This window comes from Silurus aristotelis, assembly GCF_946808225.1.
Source record: "Silurus aristotelis genome assembly, chromosome: 4".
NCBI lineage: Eukaryota > Metazoa > Chordata > Actinopteri > Siluriformes > Siluridae > Silurus > Silurus aristotelis.
Genome location: NC_139577.1, coordinates 21,121,543 through 21,142,510, shown reverse-complemented (window position 1 = coordinate 21,142,510; position 20,968 = coordinate 21,121,543). Strand labels below are relative to the sequence as shown.

The window sequence follows — 20,968 nt, the reverse complement described above, 5'->3', positions numbered from 1 at the left end:
GGGCAGAGGACTGTTTATAAATATTCAATTATGCAATATTCATACGATGTAAGTTGTCCTGTTTATGTTGACAGCGTAGAATTGCTTTGAAGAGTAGACGGTGTGGAAATGCTGTGTCAAGACAGTGAGTGAGTGTATGTCTGGTTTCATGCAGGAGCGGACAATATGACCCAGAGATATCAGAGTGTGTTTCACACCAACTCAGACCGTGGCTTAACACTTAACTTTCAGCATGATGCCTTCCCCTTGGATAACTTCACACACAGCAATCGATGAATGTGTGTGCGTTTTGAAGAGGGGAAAAAGTGTGAGGGAGGAATGAGAGAGACCTTTTTTTTTCTATACACACAAGAGAAGCAAAGACACACACACACACACATACACACACACACACACACACACACACACACACACACACACACACACAGAGAGAGTGCAGGGATCAGCATTTAATCACTGTCAGTCTAAAACAACATGCAAACCGTTCATTGTAATAATTCAGATCCAGTGAAATAGAGATGTGAAATAAATATATATTTAACATAAACCTTGAGGTTTAACCCCAGAAGCAGAAAAAGAGGTATAAAGTATAAAATATGACACATTTCAGCTCAGCATGTGACACTAGCTAAACCCTGCAGCCCATGGTGCATGATGCTCCAGCAATGAGCTCATGTGTGCTGTAGGACACTGCTATGGCCTCTTTTTTCTCTCTTTCACACTCTTCTTTTCAGCCCTGGCTGTCATTGGCCCCCTGAAAGGCTAAACCTTCAAAGGCTTAGTTCAAACAGGCTGAGCTCTGGGGGTCTTAGTGGCAGAAGACTTCCCTCTGTGGGCCTGGACTCTAAAAGACGATGGCTTCCGGAGAGATGATGTCTTAAGTCCACTAAGTTGCAGGTGTCCAGATCGGAGAGGAGTGACAGATTACGTCCAGATCAGAAAATCCAAATTGTGAAGTGGGTTGGGTGTCAGTGCTGTGTAGTGCCCTGCATGTTGCTATGTCTATAGTCCACATAAGCAAGAAGCTCCAAAGGCCCCTGACAGTAGGGGGCTACTGCTGAATTTATTGGCTTCCTCAATCATCCTGCTGCCAAGGCTATATAACAGACCTAACCAGTTGACTTTGGCCAGCGAAGCCTGAGATTCATGGCACAGCTGAGAGCAGAAGATGCACTCCCTGCCACTTTGACCAGATACATGCACAAATAAATCAAAACCATCCATTTTTTTTGTTCCAGAATTTCAGGAAAGAAGTCAAACTTTTCCACAAATGCTGAGGATGGCTGCATAGAAAATGGAAAATCTAAACACTGAGGTTAAAATGAATAGGAAAACAATGACACATGTAGTAATATTACAGAGTACAGAGTTCGGTACTGTCATCACCTATCCAAGCATCCATCCACACATCTACAAATACAAATTCTACTATGTTTATCTTTGCCCAATTTACCCTTATGAAAAAAATTATATAAGCACTCAGCATTCTGGTATTTTGAATTAACCTCAAAGTGACTTGGGCAGACACTGGGACATACTGAGGAGGATCTATGGTTACAGAGCTTTCAGCTACACCTTCACTGCAGGGTTTTTTTTCATTAAAGGAGCTAATTATGTCATGACTTTTTTGAAAGCTGCATTGCAAGTCATCATGCATGAAATTGCTACCACTTCTTGCTTTTGAAAAGCACTGTTTTAGTACACTAAATGAAATTACCATTTCCTGAAATCAATACCACTCTGAATATTCTAGAGAGCAGCTCCATGTGCACATTTTTTTTTTTTTTAATACTTCGAAGAAGACCCCAAACATCGCTAAAGCTGTAAGCAAGGGCTTAAAAGACTTCTATCAGACAGTTAGAGCTACGTCTTAAATCCATTAATAAGCAGTGAAATAAGTAATAGGATAGGGTAGTGATTTCTAAAAAAAAAAAAAAAAAAAAGGGTCAAATATTTGTGAAATAAGTTCTGATACATATTAACACTGATTATATATAAGTTTAGCTGAATAAAATATTTTTGGATGCACCATTTGGAATGCACATGGCATGCTTATACACTGTATAGCATCTCACTACAATTATTTTTATGACCATAATGAATTATTTTGTTAGAGTATTGTTTGTCTGGTTAGGGATGAAGTAAGGAGGGTTGGTTTCTGTGCATCACTCATGTCATCCCCAATCCCTCCTTTTGTGCTCCTTCCATATACAGCAACATGCATATGTAAATTAACTATAAACCCTCCCCCTTACACTCCAACTCATTCTTCTATAGCCAGCTCTTTCTTTAAGCCCAATAGCATAATGTGGCCCATAGGTGACCAGAATTATGTATTTTTCTCTATCTGATATGACATCCCGCTGTCTGTCTGTCTGTCTGTCTGTCTGTCTGTCTGTCTGTCTGTCTGTCTGTATATGTCTATACTGGCTAACTGTTTTAAACCGAGGCCTGACTCTTATTATGCCATTGTGGACATGCTTTGTTGTTCTGTGCAGTCGCTATCATCTGTCCACACAATGGACTGCGTTGATGCTGGACATGCTGGTCATGTTCCATTTGCCAATGTGCATTATCTCCCAACCCTGTCCTTTTGCTTGCTGTGATCTCTGAAGGTCCCTGCTTTGAATAGAGTCTAAAGCCATTATTGGGGGAGAGGGGAGGGGAAAAAGCCCCACGAGTGAAGGGGGCTCGGACTGTTATAGGCTACATTTGGGCTCAGCTACATGCATACTAATAACGTCATTACAGCCCTGTGCTTCTGGATAGCATGTTTACTTTGTTATGGTTTCCATCACCTTCCCACCTCACTCCCCTGAATCACTAATGTCCACCTCTTTTTCTCCTTGCTTCAGTCAGTCAGTCAGTCACCCACCCATTTATTTTTTTTTTGGAATGTAAATAGCACACAGGGCTAGTTTTCCTATATTTGCCCAAAAAATTAGGCTACATAGTTCACCTAATTCTAGCTCAGCTTGCTGCACAGTGTGTGGGTGGCGCTCTCCACAGCGAACACTTCTTTTCCATGGCATTGAACTTGACCGTGAATGACCTCCCTATAATGAGTGAATTGAAAACATCTCCCTTTGGAATGCGGCTTGAAGATACCGGCTACGCCTGCTTTTTTTTCTCACCTCCCTACCACTCCACCCCTTTGCATTGATGAATTAATGGCCCAGTGTCCACATTCCTCTCACCTTCACACTAAAGCTTGTCTCTCAACAAGGCAAGGTCAATAATGTTGCCTTTTTTTTAAAAACATATATAAAAAGTTCACTCCTTTTATTTTTCTGCTAAATATTAATGTAAGACTCTCATATCGGAGTGTAGGTCCATGCACTGCTTTGCACATGAAGCAGGTGATCTTGCATGAACAGCTGCAGTCTATAGTCTGGAAATCTATGTATACATTAATGAAAGATTTGTGAAAAAGAGGTTATAGTATGTTGAAATGTATTGTCTCCACACGTTTGCACTGTTATGTTTGTGTTTAACCTTGGTCCTGAAGGAATGTTGTTTCATTTCACTGTTTATTGTACATGATTGAAATGACAATAAAGCCATTGGATCATTATATACTTCATTATAATCCATTTAAAAAGTTTTAATATAGCATTAATATAACATTAAGATATGTCTAAGCTCTGTTTATTTAGAAGTTTTCATATTGAAACGTATTATAGCTTTTTAGCTTCTTCACTACTACAATATCACCTGGTCTGTAGTATAGTATAATAACAACTAATACACATTCAACAAAACTTTTAGTTATATAAGAAAAAAATCCTGTTTATTATCACCACTACAAAAATAAACGTTTTTATTTTTATGTGAATGCTCCTTGTTTCTGATCCTGGTGGTTGTCTTCAGTATGACCACCTGGTTTTTACTACTGGTATTCCACTATCTTCAGTTTGGCCATTAGATGATTTTCATGAATTTAGTTTGCTTACATTCACAAATTGGCATTCATTCACATTGTCTGCTTGCATCAAAAAAAAAAAAAAAAAAAAAGAAAAACCTTTACTTCCAGAAGAAAGTTGCCCAAAGCATCACACTTCTTCATCACACGTCTTTTTCAGTCTGCCTTCTTCAGAGTACCTGTGATTAATCAGACCAGACCTTATTCTTCAATTGCTCTATGGTCCAGCTTTAATGCATCTGTTTTACAGGGCTCAGCATGAGCAATCTAACCAGTCTCTAGCTACACAGCCCCATATGCAACAAGCTGTGCTGTGTATTAGCTTTGTCAGCAATTTGTATTACAGTATTTTTTTTCTGTGCAACTGAACCAGCCAGTACACAACTCTATATGCTTGCCCATTATTCCTGCTTCTGAAACATCAACTTCGAGAACTGACTAATTGCTTGCTGTCTGAAATATGCCACCCTTTAATTTTATTCACCTGTTAGGAGTTTTATGCACATATAGTTATAGCAAAGCTATAATTAATATATTGTTTAAAAAAAAAACATTGTGTGTGTGTTTGCCAAATGCCATAAATGTAAATTGTGTGTGTGTGTGTGTGTGTGTGTGTGTGTGTGTGTGTGTGTGTGAGTGAGTGAGTGAATAGTTATAAGACAATAACTGTGTAAGTGAGCACTGATTAATTCATTAAACATTTGATGGCTTTTGAAGGGGAATTAAGAGGGTCCTTCAGGAATTTGGTGGTCTCTGGTGGTCACCTTGTGGTAAGAGTCTGTGGTTTGGTCACTGATCTAATAAAAGGTGTGATTAACAGGATTTATCCTATTAAAATACATCACAAGTAACTAAAGCAGAACTGAGTTAAGTATATTGGTGGTTTGTGTGAGGTTATGATATCATAAAAAAAAACACTATCATGAAATTACAGCAGTGAAAGTTTCTGCCATACTTTCGCCGATTGTGCCTAGTGATGCTGTCAATGATTTTCATTTTTGTATAATTCCTTTTTTTTGTTGTTGTTGTTGATTAAAATCGTATTAGAAGCTCAGAGAGACAAATCAACAGCTGCCATCTTGCTTCACCTTCAAAATGTGAGCAAACTCCATGAGAAATAAGAACGGAATAAAGGTATGTTTATTTATTCGTATGTTTGTTTCATTGCTGTGTGCAGTTCAGGCATGCAGGAATATCAAAAGGTCTACACCTCTATTAAATGAATCACCTGGAATGGGTGAAGGTTGAACAGAGTAAATATAAAAAATGATAGTCTGATAGTTACATCGAAGATTTAACTGGAAAGGTATAATTACTGAAAAGCCACAGCTTTGATGGACTTTCAAAAAACACTGATGAAACAGGTTTTTAGAAAAAAGCCTCTCTTTTAGGGGACAGACATAAGCATGTATTCAGTGTATCCAAAGTCCAAAATACAAACATCACTTAGCATCTCCGCTGAGTTGTCCAGGTCACGTGAGACCCTGCGTCTGAGATGAATGTTCTTGTGATGATACTGATGCCGTGGCAAATAAAGTCTGCTGCGCAGTCCTTCAGAGAGTGTGTGTATGTGTGTGTGGAAGTGTATTTGATCTTAATCATGATATATTCTCCATCAGCACTGTCACGATCCATCACTTAGCTACGGCCGCCCAGCCAAGGTGTGGCTTATTACAACGCCCCAAAGCTCATGAATAATAAACAGGGGTGAAAAGGCACCCAGACTGTGGCCTGCTGAAGCAATATCCCCACGGCAACGTCCCCTCAGCCCCCCCAGACTTGTGTGCCCCTTCCATCACCACCTCCATCACCTCCATCTTTCCCACTCCCATCCCCCGGACCCCATGTTTATGCATGATGCCTGTTTCATATGTATCAGCCACATCATTTCTGCTGTTGTCCCCGGGACTGATGACACACTCTGCATTAAGAGTGATGACCTGCACACAAGGGCCCGGCACTTTCCCCACTTTACTGCCATTGTCAAAACAGCGGCGCATTTTCCACACACAACACTAGCAGCTGCTGTTTCTCCTACCTTGGAATCATCAGGAAGATGAAGAGGGAACGCAGGGAAAGAAAAAAAAAAGCGAGAACAAGTGTGTACGGATATGTGGGTGCCATATTCACAGTTTGCCAGCTCGCCGTCTATTTGTATCTTATTCTGAGAAACACGAAACAGAAGAGAAGAGAAAGAAATCAAATAAAACAAAAAGAAAAGGTGCTCTCTGCAGCTCAATGCCTCGTAATTAAGTTTGCCTCCCTTTTGGTGTCAGAGAAAAAGATGTGATCTGATTCCTACCTTTTTATGTTTTTTTATGTCAATTTTTTTCCTTCTCTCTTTTTCCTCATCCTCTTCAACTGCAAAGATCTAAGTGGGTGAAGAATACATAATGCATATGATGGACAAGTAATAAATAGAATTTCATGAATATTTTAATGACTGTGAATGCACAGATCTGAGTACATTCCCACTTCAAAATAAATATTGTATTTAGTTTAAAAACTGTGTTCATTTTACAACTTTGTCTGTGGTTACCAATTTCCGTTAACATGTGAATCTTTTGTATTGTGCCCCAATAGCTCGGAAATCTTTTAGTGAAGCAGGTCTGTGTGTTTAAGTGTGTGTGTATTTTAAAATAGTTCTCTCATACCTGCTTGACTCTTTGGTTGCAGGAAATGGAATCCTTCAGGATTAAGGTGGCCTTTTATGCAAAAAGAAAGAAAGAGAGAGAGAAAAATAAACAGGTAATGTGACTGTGCATACTTAACTGATGCCACACATTTCTTTGCTATGCATGCCTCCGATTACAGGAAGAATTTGAGGGTCAAGACGTTATTGTACTTTGAAAAATCAGCAACGTTAGACATTTCCCTTTTTTTGTAATCCATTTAACTTTGGTGTAAAGTGAAACATTAACAGTAAATACAAGGGAGTGCATGTTCTATGTTCTCACTACTACTTCTACTGTCCCACCTGTCATTCTTTACCTTTCTTTCTTTCCTCCATGCTTTTGCCATCTGAAAGTATCCCTCCCCTGTTTTCACACACCTACTATTTTTTCCCGCTCTTTCACTCTTTTTACCTTGTTCCTTGTAGCAGGCTTGTCCTCGAGCATTCCTTCACAACCTTCCTCCTGTTTAAGATCAGTGAGTCTGCACTGGCCCTGTGCCCGTACACACATTTGTGTCTGTCTTTAGAGTGTTTTCAGAGGCCCATTAAACAGCACCTTGGCAGGACCAGGAACACTCACCTTACTCCTGAAGATGTGCAGAGAGAGACAAGGTTATCGCATTCCCTTATCTATGCCAGACACACATACACATACACACACATGTATGTATACACACATGGAAAGCTGAAGGTAGCCATCCATGTGAAGGGAACCATGCATTCTACACTCAAACTCAAGATATTGGAACTTGTAAACATGCCACAGTTTTTTTTTGTATTTCAAAAACCAGGTTTGGTGTTTGTCTGCCTGAGGATTGGATGTGAGCACTGTGAAGCTGTAGAGACAGCAGACTCGGGGGGGGTTGGGGTTTGGCTGGGACCAGGGCACAGGGGTGCCTGCATTAAATTTGGGTATGCAACAACTGTGCCTTCTGCTGGCCAGTGGGAGAACATCATTGCAAACAGTGCTCATACGTAACTCAACACTCAGTATCAGGTGCAAAGCCACACACTTCCAAATGCTGAAATATTTACTATGCTATTAGTCAACAACAACATTTGGGGTTAGAGACAGTAGACACTATAATCTGAAGGTAATTAAGTAATGTACTAAAAAGCAAAAAAGGGATGCAAAAAGATTCATCACTTCAGATCCATAGTGTTAGACAGATACTAAATACTGTCTTGTCCTATTTTGCAAAATAATAATAATTACACCAGTGCATGGGAATATTCCAGAGGAAACAAGCTGCCTGTCCTTTTTTTTTTCCCAATTCTGTGAGCCGGGCTTAATGGGTGTCAGAGAAGAAAAAATACTAATTAGCATAAAAAGGAGGCTTATAGGTAAATATGGAAGACTGGTGCTCCAAGTAGCAGCCATTTCATCAGACAATACTGAGACATGTCAGAGTTAATTATCCCATTCTCTCACACCTGCAAGCATCAGACAGGAAGAAAGTGAGGGAAAGGTGTGTGTATGTGCATGCGTGTGTGTGTGTGTGTGTGTGTGTGTGTGTGTGTGTGTGTGTGTGTGTGTGTGTGTGTGTGTGTGTGATCATGCGTGCGTGTGTGTGCGTGTGTGATTGAGAAAGAAATGGCTATGCTGAAAGGGGACTTGATATTTTGACTTGTAAGCTTGATGACTGCCTCCCTCTGCCACCTGTGAAGGTCTCTGCTCCATCAAAGCACATTAGAGATATTAGGCCTGTTCTTACTTATGAAGCAGATGAAAAGCTGTGGGGCCCCTGGCTTCTCAAGCTGTGACTGGAATAGCTTTGCAATTTGCCAGCTATTTCCCCAAAAAGAAAAAAAAAAAAAAAAAAAAAAAAAAAAAAAAAAAAAGATTCAGCATTTTGATCTTAATGAATATAAAATGGCTTCCATTAAAAGTAAAACAGATTATTTTGGGCTTTACAGGGCGCGCAGCTCACTTGACGGTCTTAGAGGGCTACTATGATCTTTCATTAAAACCGCACAGCGGGGTCCGCTTCATGGCCAGACGGGCCGCGGTCTCAAAGAGATGCTGTGTTTAAAAGTAATTTTCATAAATCTACACACATTCCCCGAATTTGGTTAAAACAGAGGTTTAGTGAATGCTGCTTGATGGCCAGTCGTGTTGGTTAGGCAGTTTAGATAGGAGCAGCCCCATCAGCATCACCCCCACCATGGCACCGTGCCATATGAGCTTCTGCCTAATCTGTGTTTGTTAATGACTAGCATGTGCTAATTACTGTCAGCATCCAGGCTCTGGTTTGGCACATTGCAAGCGCCCCAGACCAGGCTACCTGCCCAATCAGATGGCCTGGACACTGCACGTTTTTAATCGCATTAAACTTTGCCTGGTGATTTGTTGCACTGGGAGTGAGGGGAGGAAACGCACAGAAGTGGAGAGGACTGACAGCTGGCCAGCTCCACTAATGGACCTTTAGAAGTCAGGCAGACTGGGAATTTTTTGGTCTGCCTGTTTTCATTCGTCTCTGTGATCTTGACACAGTACTAAGACATCTAAAATGTCTCTCTCAGCTTCTGGGACTGGACCCTGCCAGGAACACAATTGTTTATTAAGCTGGTCATTTATTGGGCCAAGAAATAGGTTCAGACAAGACTAGTGGAACTGATATCTATATTTGAAAGTAATAAAAAGAATCATTTAGATCGTTTCATTATTAATTCGGATTTGAAAATCAATTAATAAAATAAAATACAAATGTAGTAATGAAATGTAGACACTTCTGTAGACACAAATCTCTTGGCAAATATTTTGTTTAGATATGGAAAAGAGAAATCATGCACTGGTTTCTCTGAGCAGAATGCTAATAGAAATATGAAGAACTTTCTATTTTCTTTTTTCTGCTATAAATTAACTTTGATAGCGTGAAGACCGTGATCTGTGCAAGAGGCCGTGTACTTGGTGATATGGGTCAACCTTAAAGCTTTTCAGGCAAAGACACTTTTCCCTACTCTTCCATCCCCTGAATGCCACCACTTTGAGCTCTCTCTTGGACACATCTGATGCTTCGCTACAAACAGAAAATATAAGTAATGTACTGAATATTTAGATATATCTATTATGTATTAGTTATATATTTATATATAAATCATGAAAAGTCAACAGCTCCATCGGAATGCATATACAATATATAATGATAAATAAACAGAGCAAAATGCTTAACAGAATTCCCATCAGTTTGTTGTAGGGACAGAGAAACAGCCCCAGACACACACACACACACACACACACACACACACACACACACACACACACACACACACACACACACACACACCTTATCATTCAACATCACAGCCTGAGATCCAAAAGCAAAATTAGTGGGCACTTACATTCATGGCGAGTGTTTCTGCTGGGAATCAGGCCAAAAAATTTCAAGCAGTAGCACATGAAAGAGATGTTGGTCGCCACAAATAACGGCAAAGGTTCACACATAGAGCTTCTGTCACTGTATTCTGTGGAGTTTCAGATTATTTAAGCTCATATTTCTAGGTGTTACTTTAACGTCACATAAAAAATGTATACATACATTGTGACAGTTGGCTTCTTAACAAGAACTAAGACACACACATACACACTTGCATGAACAGCAAGCCATTACAACAAAGCAAGTAACACCTAAGTAGAAATAATGAGAATGTTTTGATTTCTTTGAAATTCTAGAAAAAAAAATACAATGTTACATCATTATAATAAGCAAAATTAGAAAAATGTGGACTGGTGGATAATTGTGCAAGCAAAAAAAAAATCTAGAATAATTAATCCCACTCATTTAAAATGCACTGTCATTCCTCTGCCTTAGCCATGGTGTGTATGGAGCAGGCAATGTTGTATGCACACTGTTCCAGGCCTGGCAGAGGATGCCATGAGGCTCAGGGGCTGCCCTCAATGTTCCAGGCATCTCTGCCGACCACACTGTTTAGCGCCCACCGCCCAGTAGTAATTCCATGTTTATCAACTCTTTATTATGGGCGCATCATCATTTACAATGGTACCATCTGCTCATTACCTTCCCTGAGTATGGGGCAAATTGCTTTCACAGGGAGTTAACCAGGAGAGGGAAATTGTCAGCAATAGAGAGAAAATCAAGAAACCTGCTCTTGCTTATTTGTAGAGGCTGTTAGACACACAAGAGAATTGGTGAAAAAAAAGAAAACAAAAAAACCCCAAAAAAACTAACATTTATTTTTAAGGAGATCAAATAATTAGCCAACTCTGGTTGTGTGAAGAGAAGCAACGAGATTGGTAAATTAAAATAAGGGGCCTTGGTCGAAATCAAATACATTTCCAAGCGTTTTATGGCTACCTGCAGCTGTGTAGCAAAAACAAATATCGCATATGACCACATGACTCTAATTTATCTGCTTCGCTCCTAAATTAACAGCCTGGGCCAGGCAATGGGAAAAACAGTAGGAAGCAGAAAATAGGAGAATTCCTATCTCCACTCTCACATTTATTTCATTAACTCCTCTAACAACATGGGATGAGGAGACGCGCTCTTACTCACAAAAAAAAGCACCCATCAGGGGAAAAAAAACAAAGCAAAACAAATGCCTAACACCTAAACCTTTACTCAATATGGAGAATTAGACTGCCTCTCTTTTCCAACTGTGAATATCAATACTGCAGGCAGCACCATTTTCTCCCACGTACATGGCGGAAAAGAAGAGGGGGAAGCATGACCATCTGTTTCATCTCGCTCTACAAATGATGTACGGAGAAGCACAACAATGATTACAAAAACAACAAAAAAAAGTCTGCGAAACACATAAATAGAAAAAAAATAAAATCACATTAGCACCCAACCAATAAAAAATGCGAAAGGATCAAAGAAGGACTGTAGACACTGAAATTGTAATTGGGATTGTTACGAGTCCCTGGTTTGGTTAGGGATCGGATTCATCAAGTGATGTTCTTGATGAACTTCGTTTTATTACACCGAGAAAGTGAGCTTTGTCGTTTATCATACAAATAAAATATATGTGCATCAGAACACGTGTTTGAAAAAGAAAAGAAAAAGTGTGTGCCACTATATAACACTGCCGAAAGTTTGATTCTGATTGGTCAGTGTTATAAGAGTTTTTACTCGCAGCTGTGCCAGCTGCCAAAATTCATATTTCTGCTCCATTTAAACAGATTGGTGAATGTGTCTAGTCAGTTATATAGCTTTCTGATACAGGACACAGTTTCTGACCGTTTTTTTTAAACCAAAAAATATGAATAAGATTAATAAAAAGTATAATATGATATTATTGAATTAATAACTGCTAAGGTGTAAAAGAAAAAAAACTTTATGTTTTCAATGTTATGTGCTGTTACAGGCAAATAATCAACATAACATCACAGCCTGTTGTTTTCATTATGATTACTAATATTCCATACCATAGAACTTTTGGAACTAATTGTGACATTTGAATATTATAGTTGTGATATTATGTTCTGGACAAAAACTTTGGCCTGACCTATAGCATGCCTTCAATCAGTGGTCATCAACACTGCCATCAGTGTCGCTCACACCCACATCCACACACCCACCCACTCACATACACTCACACACCCCGGTTCAAGTGACTCACTCATACCCATTAAACCCCTAACTCTATTATTAACATTCCCTACTCAAACATAGACACAAACACATTTGCACTCATATAACCACAGCTCTAGGAGTGATTGATCTGCTCATATGGCTAATTCAGACATATTCAACCTCTCCTTATCACATCCTCGCCTTCTCAAATCACATTATTTCTGTCTCATGATACTCCTTCTGATGAGAAAGCAAGAGCAAATAAAAACAAAGCTCCTGAAAAAGACATAAAAGATGGAAAGAAGGGTGCATTACGTACTCCACGTCGCAATATTCTCATATCTTTTGAGGCTGATTTACAGTCCTCCTTCAAAGGTGGCACGCCACAATGCCGGAGATTTATGTAGCGAGGGTCACATCGCACCTAGCTGCAGCCATATGCACGTCTCATTTCCATATGCTGTATTAGTGTCATGTCAGACAGTGTGCTGAGACTGGGGCCTTATTAGGTGTGGGGGTCCCTGCTGCAGTACAAATCAACACCGCCGGGACCTCTGCTCATTCTCTGTCACCAAGTCCGCCAAACACATCTCCATATGCACACATACACGCACTCCGTCCCTACGCCTCCATCCCCACCACACCCGTCATGAGCGTCTGGGGAGAGGAAGACACAAACCGTGGGGAGCAGAGGGGAGGGATGGGGGGCTTCGGGGGTGCTGTAAAGTTGGCAGTGTGTGATTGCGACAGCTTTGATTCCTAAAAAAGAGAGTAAATAAACAAGATCCCCTGTGGTTCTGGCAGAAATGGAGAAAAGGCACACAAGATGGAGGGACAGAGGAGATGAAGAAAAGAGAAGGAATTGGGAGACAATCGGCGGGGCACAACGAGTGTTCTCACGGTGGCACATGGGATGTACAAATACAAGGAAACTTAAGTGAATTCATTCAATTGTCTCAGACAAATAGAAGAGTGCAGAAGCATTTTCTAGGACAGATTTCAAATCCAAGCCAGTCATTTCCAAGGACACTACAAAGGGAAGGATTTGGTGTCAGTGAAATAAATTTGAAAATGTGCCAGTCTACAGCAATATTCTCCGAACCACTTTAATTTATTAGTTAGTGATGCAATATGGCATATCTGTAATGCACCAGATAAGAATTAACACTCACAGGACAGAAATCTGTCTCTTTGGTGAACATAGCTCACCTCAAATGACCTGAAAAATGTAGATGAGATTTTTTTTTTAACTATCAAAGAATTGTACTTTCATGCCATTGTGAGCTTTTACAAATTCTGTGTTTGTAGGTGTGTGTGTGTGTGTGTGTGTTTTTTTTGTTGTCATTCAAACTTCACAATTAAGGGAGGGGGGGATTTGAAATAAGCAGGTGCCTGCAAAAATTGAAGTTGCTGTTCTTAATCCAGATTTGCAAAACCATTATTGTAACTTGCCCCAGAGAGAAAGGTAGATGTAAAAGAGACATGGTGAACATGTAACCCCTGTGCTTTATTAACTATGTCCTCTACATACTATATTCTCCCTGGAACATTCTCTACCACAGAGAGAGAGAGAGAGAGAGAGAGAGAGAGAGAGAGAGAGAGAGAGAGAGAGAGAGAGAGAGAGAGAGAGAGAGAGAGAGAGAGAGAGAGAGAGAGAGAGAGAGAGAGAGAGAGAGAGAGAGAGATTTTGCTGATGTTATGCACTAGCATAATGCTCACGTTATTTATTACAATCAGCAGCAAAGCCTGTGCTGTAAAATGACAAAATGAGCTCAGAAGAGAGCGGTTGCAGCGTTTTAACTCTTCAAATTGACCCAGATTAAATCAAATTTAGACTCACAAGCTCATCAGAAATTTGGCACTCTAAAAAGCAGCTAAAATGGGATATCCATCTCAGCATTTGCATGATAAAAGAGAAACGGTGGAACAAGAAGGAGGAGAAAATGCTGGCCTCAGATGTAAATCAGGTTGGTTGGCCAAGAGAAAATAAGGGCAGGATGAATGAGGCCTATACAGAGTAAGCCTCTTGTTAAGTCACATCTGCATGGGTCAGAATCGCTCTCACTCTTCTGACCTTTGACCTTTCAACATTCACCAAGCATTTAGCTTCCTCAAACCGTCTGATGATCACTAAGATCTAATAACCTGCTCACCTCCACTCAAAGATGGATGTATGGGCTTCGTTTTCATTTTTAGTAAGATCAGACTGATAAAAAAAAAAAAATCCCTGCCTCCCACTCTCCTTTCTTCTCGATCCCTCTTGGAGACTTTTTTTTTCTTCTCTGAAGCACTTGACTTTTGTCCAAGGCTCGGGAAAAGTAGCCCTGTTATTTCTGAAGAGGCTGATACTCGGACGCGACACAAATCCTCTTAGCCCCAACTGCAAACGGCTTTTTGGGTGGCGGCTTAAAGAAGCCATTGTGGCGCTCCTGGTTTTAAAACTTCCTCTGATGCCTTTCATTCCAGGCTCTAATGTAAATAAATGAGTGGCCCCAGACAAGAGCACAGGAAAGGCTAGGGAGGGGTACAGGGATAAAAGCCCATGTCTCACTTCAACACCAGCATCCTGAGACAGCCTAATCTCCCTATCAGAGAGCGAGAGAGGGAAAAAAAGGGGAGAGATGAGGAGGGAAAAAGGAAAGCGAGAAAGAAAACACAGGAGGAGCAGAAGAAACTGAGACAAGAACAGATCGCTCCACACCCTCAGCCTCTCTAGGATGCCAATTCTGGCTCTAGCCAGTCCTTCATCTATTCAGTGTCCATGTGTGTAATTGGCTGCATGTAGTGTTAGTGATCTTGGGAATCCAAAGAAGCAGGAAGGTGGGCGTTCAGAGCTGCTGTCTCTTATAAGAGCAGTGTCCACTGCTTCATTATGGGGGAGAGGCTGTCCAACTCTGGGCCCGAGAGCAAATCTTTTCCTGGCACAACAAGCATGGCCGTACAGCAGAGTAGAAACACAATGCTAGAGCTTTCAGGAGCCAAGAATTTATTCATTATGAAAATCATCATAATCCTGTGTACATGCTTGTAAAGATTTAACATTGATTTCCTTGTGCCTGCATGTCAATTTCTGTTGGTTTTTTTATTAGTTTGTTGGATGGCTTTTATTTTTATTTAATTGTCTTTGCATTTAACGATTCTTTATTTTCTGCTTATATTACAATAAAGTGTTACTGTATATGCATTATTAAATTAAACATTTTTGACTAAAGGCGCTTGGGATTAAAAATTATATTGCTTCGTGTATTTTATTTGCTTAAATGTAGAATTGCTTATTAAGAAGTAATAAAAAATTAAAAAGAAGCATATTCATTGATTTTTTTTTCCCCCTTCATAATTGCATGACTATATTTTATCCTTAATATTTCAACCAGGGATCTGAAGGAAGTATGAAGTGATATTTAAAGTAATTAAATTAAATTAGCAGTTAACAAAAATTATTATATTTGTTTTGTTCTTTAAAAATGGAAAAATATACAGTATATATACAGGTATACTGTTGGCTTGTTTATTTATTTGTTTATTTTATATATATATATATATATATATATATATATATATATATATATATATATATATATATATATATATATATATATATATATATATAATAATAATAAAGACACCATTAGAGATACTTTGTTCATTAACTGACTCCTATATGACTTACCAAAAACCGAATCTTTGTAGACATACTCTTTGACTTGATTTTACCAGAAACATTAAAGTTTGCTCTTGGAGAGAAAAACTCTTTTAAAAGTGGCAAGGCATCGGTAAGAATCTGACACATGACCGACAGAGAGAACAATCAGTAATACATTAGAGAGTAATGTATACATGCAATCCATATCATATAGAAGATACATTGTACATGACCGAAGAACAGCCTGAAGCCAGTCTCATAAAGGGACATAATTTTATAGTGGCACCAAACCACTTCCAGATGGCTCATCTGAGTGGGCTGAGATTCCCAGCGTACACTGAGTATAGAGGCTCAGGCCATGTCATGTGCTGCGTGGTGACATCAAACTGGGACAACTACAACCAGAGTGTCCTCTGAGCCAGCGATGACTCTACAAAACAGCTGTGCTGATGGTTTCTAAAACTGAGGTTTAAAACTCTTTTTCGTTTCACTTTTTATGCTAGTAAACTAACCAAGCTTGGTTTAGCAGTGAAATTATTTTATTTATTTATTCAAATTCAGTGCACCCTCCTTAAAAAATAGTTATGCTTTTTTGCTACAGACCAGAAGGTCATGAGTTTAAATCCCAGCATGCCAAGGCTGCTGAAACTGGAACTTTAACTAAACACTTTAACCTTGTTCACTTATTTTCTTTCTCTAAGTCACTTTTTGATAAAAAAAAAAAAATAATAATAATATATATATATATATATATATATATATATATATATATATATATATATATATATATATATATATATATATATATATATATATATATATATTTATTGGATTGTATTTTACTTTAAATAATTATATAAATATATTAAGTCAATATACCATAGTCATATTTACATCAACTATTTACTGTAAATTTACAGTATTTACAGTAACATTTTAAAGTATACCATATTCCAAATACTCGTTCCTGGCCATTAGATCCACAATTTCCAAGTCAGCAAGGACATTTCAGAACACCCCCCTTCCAACTAATTTTACTACTGTTGAAGGAGAGACTGTTTCAGGAAAAAAAATATGCAAATGCAGCCAAATGAAACACATTTCAATGAGGTTGTTCGCAGTTTGTTACAGCTGAACGGTGTTCTCTATGTCATTTTTCTCTCCCTCCTTCATCCTGTCACCTCTTCCTCTCTGCCAACATCCGTAGCCCCAAATTGAGCATCTTATAGCGGGTATCACCCTAACTCCCTAAGTCACTGATAATTATTCATGTAGCTGCTTTAGAGAGCCCTGAGAGTGATAAGCTCTCAATTCATTTACGCACAGATAAAGCCTTGCAAGTTCCTCTCCTTCATTTCTGCATTTTTCAATTAGCTCTTACATTGGACGGCGATATTTATTTTAGCCTGATTGCTTGTTAATTAGAAATCATGGGACATCTTTAAACGATAGCTCTTCTGCCCGTACACCTCGCAGACATAAATCCAGGTAATGCCTGATTATATTCTCTGTTCCCAGAGATCTTGACATGCCAAATGAGGTAATAAAATAAGACATGGTGACTGTGATTACTAATACACAATAGTACAGTTGTTAATGTGTTTACTCTGGCACTAATGTCTGCGATGTAGGACGCAATAAAACGAAAGATTAAATCAGCCAGAGACTGTGATAGAGGAAATATGGCAACCCAGGCACAATTATATACATGAAGCATAGTCTCTAGTACTATTAATACTATCACGACTACTGCTACTGCTACTACTACTACTATTATTATTAATATTAATAAAAGATAAAATAAAACAATAATAATAATCATTCCCACAATGTTGTTTTTCAAATAAAATAAAACAAGGCTGAATTACTATCTTTGCAGGTTTAAGCACAAAAGTGTATGCTTTCATGTTCTAAAGAAGCATTACACCCATTTGGCCCGAGGCTTTGCATCACCTTATTTCAGAAAGAACGGCTACATTATGTCTCAGAGCAGACATGGCGTTTACCCAAATTGGCAGGTCAGCGGAGGGCACTTCAGTAATGTTGCAAAGCACTTCAAAACCCACTTTCTCTCTTCCTCTCGCCTCTTCTCTCCCCTTCTTTATCTCTCATTTTATTTCAGCGGAATCTCTTTCAACTAGAGTGGGCTTAGGACAACTGCAGAGTTTGACATAATTATGTCTAGGCTAGCTTTAATCACTCTGGGCCCTCACTCCTTGATGCACATTATCTGACTCCAAACATGTCAGATCTATGGCTGAAACAGGCCAATTTACCCTCCAAAGTCGGCACCGAATCCCGTCTTTAACCGAAAGCCACTAGAGACGTAGCTGTCTTCCTTGTTTTTTCATCCTTTTTTTTTGAACATCGCTTGTCTTTCAAGAAAAACAAAGTTAAAATCTGTTACTTTCCTGCACTTTTTAATAGATTGAAAAATCTGCCTGAAAAGAGGTTAATAAGGCACTGGTGCTGAATGTGCAGCAGTGTAATGGAGGAGATTTGATGTCAAATGAAGAGAAAGAGAATGAAGAGAATCTGCACAAAAACCAATTAGCTGTTGATTTACAGAGGGCTAACATGAATCGAACATTTCGTCATTATGTAGAAACCCTAAAGAAAGCCGATCTGCCCTGAAACACATTAAATACCTTTATACTGAAATGACTGTGATGTGTGTAACAAATCTTGGGTGAAAGTGTTGGGTGTCATTATTATTCGTCTATGTGAATTTAGCAGTTGTTTGTGCTGATGTGTCACAGAACACAATGTTTAATGGATGAAAAGAATCTATAGCTTTATTTTGCCACCTTGTAGATACGCTTACTGGCAATCTACAAGATGGCAAGCATAGCACTAATGGCGGTATTAGTGTGAAAGTTAGCATAGCACTTTTGGAGGTATTAGCATGAAACTTGAGGGTGCTAAATCAAGTAAAAGATTAGAGCACTGCTGCATATGTCACTTTAGATAAAGTTGAAGCAATGGCTAATAATTCTTTTAGTATAATTCGGGAGTTCTACTCTTTTGTGATATTGTAATATTGTATTTGTGACTAATTAAACAAGTAGCTTTAGTTTAGGGTATGTCAAAAAAAATCTCCTGCAAATCTCACATCACAGTGAGATCACATTGCAGTGTATCTTCCCTTCTATAATATTAAAGTGCAGTGTTCTTGTGAGACTTTCAGCTTTCAGCTGAATAGGCCATAAATACACAGATCTGCTCCTGATTGGCCAGTTTTATTTTATAAGCACACCACGATCCTGACCAAGACTCAAATGGGTCAAAGAACAAAGCCACATCAAAGCCACAGAGGCAGATTATGCACATACACACTAATGTGCTCCCAAGATACGCTCTTTCAACTTAAATCCAGGACCTTTGATGATGCTTTGATGAGCCTGATGGACCACTGTAAAGAGAAAACATCAGCCAAAATGAGCAATTCTGCTCACAGGAACGTGAGCCTGAACTACACACACACATACGCACGCACACACACACACACACACATACACACACACACACACACACACATACATACCAGAACTTAGCAGGATGGAAATAAAATATGATAACTACATGTGTGTAGACATATCAATGAACCATTAAATAAATCGTTCTTAAATACCTTAAACATACAAAAATACCAAGATGCCTCAAATACCTGTGCAGCTACTGTACTTTGAATATAATTCATAATTCACAAATAATTTCTTAAACCTGTACATATGCTGGATAGATATTTCCTTATTTTAGCTCTCCCAAATCTCCAAACTTTCTACCAAAGCCAGAGGATAAGAAACAGACACTGCAGGGCAAACGTAAATGCCCAAAGAGAAAAAAAAGTGACACAAATTGAGATATAACTGGACAGAGCACAAGAGCAGCAGTAGAGCGTTTAGCAGCTGTGGTGAATTTTAGTTTGAGGGGGTTGAAAAGGGCAGAGCTGGCTCCTTCTTCACATGGCCTTAGTGCCACACTGAGCCATGAGCCAGCAGTCCCAGTGGAGAAATCCACTCTCTCCTCACTTCACTCCTCAGCACTAGGCCAGGAAAAAAGCTTCTCAAACTCTCCAGAGGCTCTGTTTCTGAATCCAGGCCTGATGTATCTGTCAGGGTGAGAGAGGAGGGCAGAGGAGAAATATGACATGAAGGGCAGCGGTCAACATGTAGCACTGGGACTCACTGGTCAAGCAGAGAAGAGAAGAGAAGAGAAGAGAAGAGAAGAGAAGAGAAGAGAAGAGAAGAGTAGAGTAGAGTAGAGTAGAGAAGAGAAGAGAAGAGAAGAGAAGAGAAGAGAAGAGAAGAGAAGAGAAGAGAAGTCTCAGTATAAATATGCTGACCTTGGGCAACCTTATTTAATATTTCTTATTAAGTGATTAGTATAAATCATATATACGATTATTCAGCTTGTTTTGACTATGGCTTTTTATGCTTTTGCTCAAGTTTTAAATCATCTTAATCGGTTGGTAGAAATAAGTTTGAAACAACTAGAAAAAAGAATTACAACTAGGAAAAAATACTAATAATCATACACGTTTTTTTTTATTTATTTATTTTTTTATCTCTCAATAGGGAATAGTAAATAAATATGACTTAGCTACGTCTTATTATCAGTCTCAATTAGAGATGACTGTTTTTTTTTAACTTCTTTAATAAATATATATTATATAATTTTTTGCTTCAACCCACTAAAACATATTTAGATAATTCTTAAAAAATTTAATAAAATAAATCACCATAAAAGTAATTAAAAAAGCTCCAATGACTTAGGTATAACTTGTGTATGAGTTTTACAAATTACAAGGCTAAAATGTTCCATTGGCAGTTAATTTTTTAATTATTTAATTCTAGATAGAAGCAAAACATCAGCCAATAGAGTGAAAACATTTAAAACCAGAAATGGGGAAGAATGAATAGAAATCAGTTTTAAACCTTATTTTATTTTAACCTTATAAAAATAAACACTTTTTTCTCTGTTGTGTATGTACTAAACAGACTATAACTAAATGTGACACTCACACTTAAAAAAGTGCCAAAAAATTCACTGCTGTTCCGGATTCATCCACTACCAAGCTACAACCCTCTCGCTGTCACTGCTGTACTCTAAATAATCCATCACTCAAATCACATCTGGTTATTGCCAGTGTGTGGTTGTTTCTTTTTTATTGATATTTATGCAATTGA

General features: G+C 38.7%; 1 protein-coding gene across 8 annotated transcripts in view; it reads right to left on the bottom strand.

The window, feature by feature from the left end:
• LOC310724966 (uncharacterized protein) overlaps positions 1 to 20,968 on the bottom strand; it is a 206,548-nt gene that overhangs the window by 76,555 nt on the left and 109,025 nt on the right. For 5 of the 8 annotated variants that reach the window (XR_014533216.1, XR_014533217.1, XR_014533219.1 and 2 more), the window contains exon 3: positions 6,580 to 6,627. The exons of the other annotated variants lie outside the window; for them this stretch is intronic. The gene's annotated coding sequence lies outside the window, so the exon portion shown is untranslated. Of the gene's footprint in view, positions 1 to 6,579; positions 6,628 to 20,968 lie in introns of those variants that run through there. 8 annotated transcript variants of the gene reach the window in all.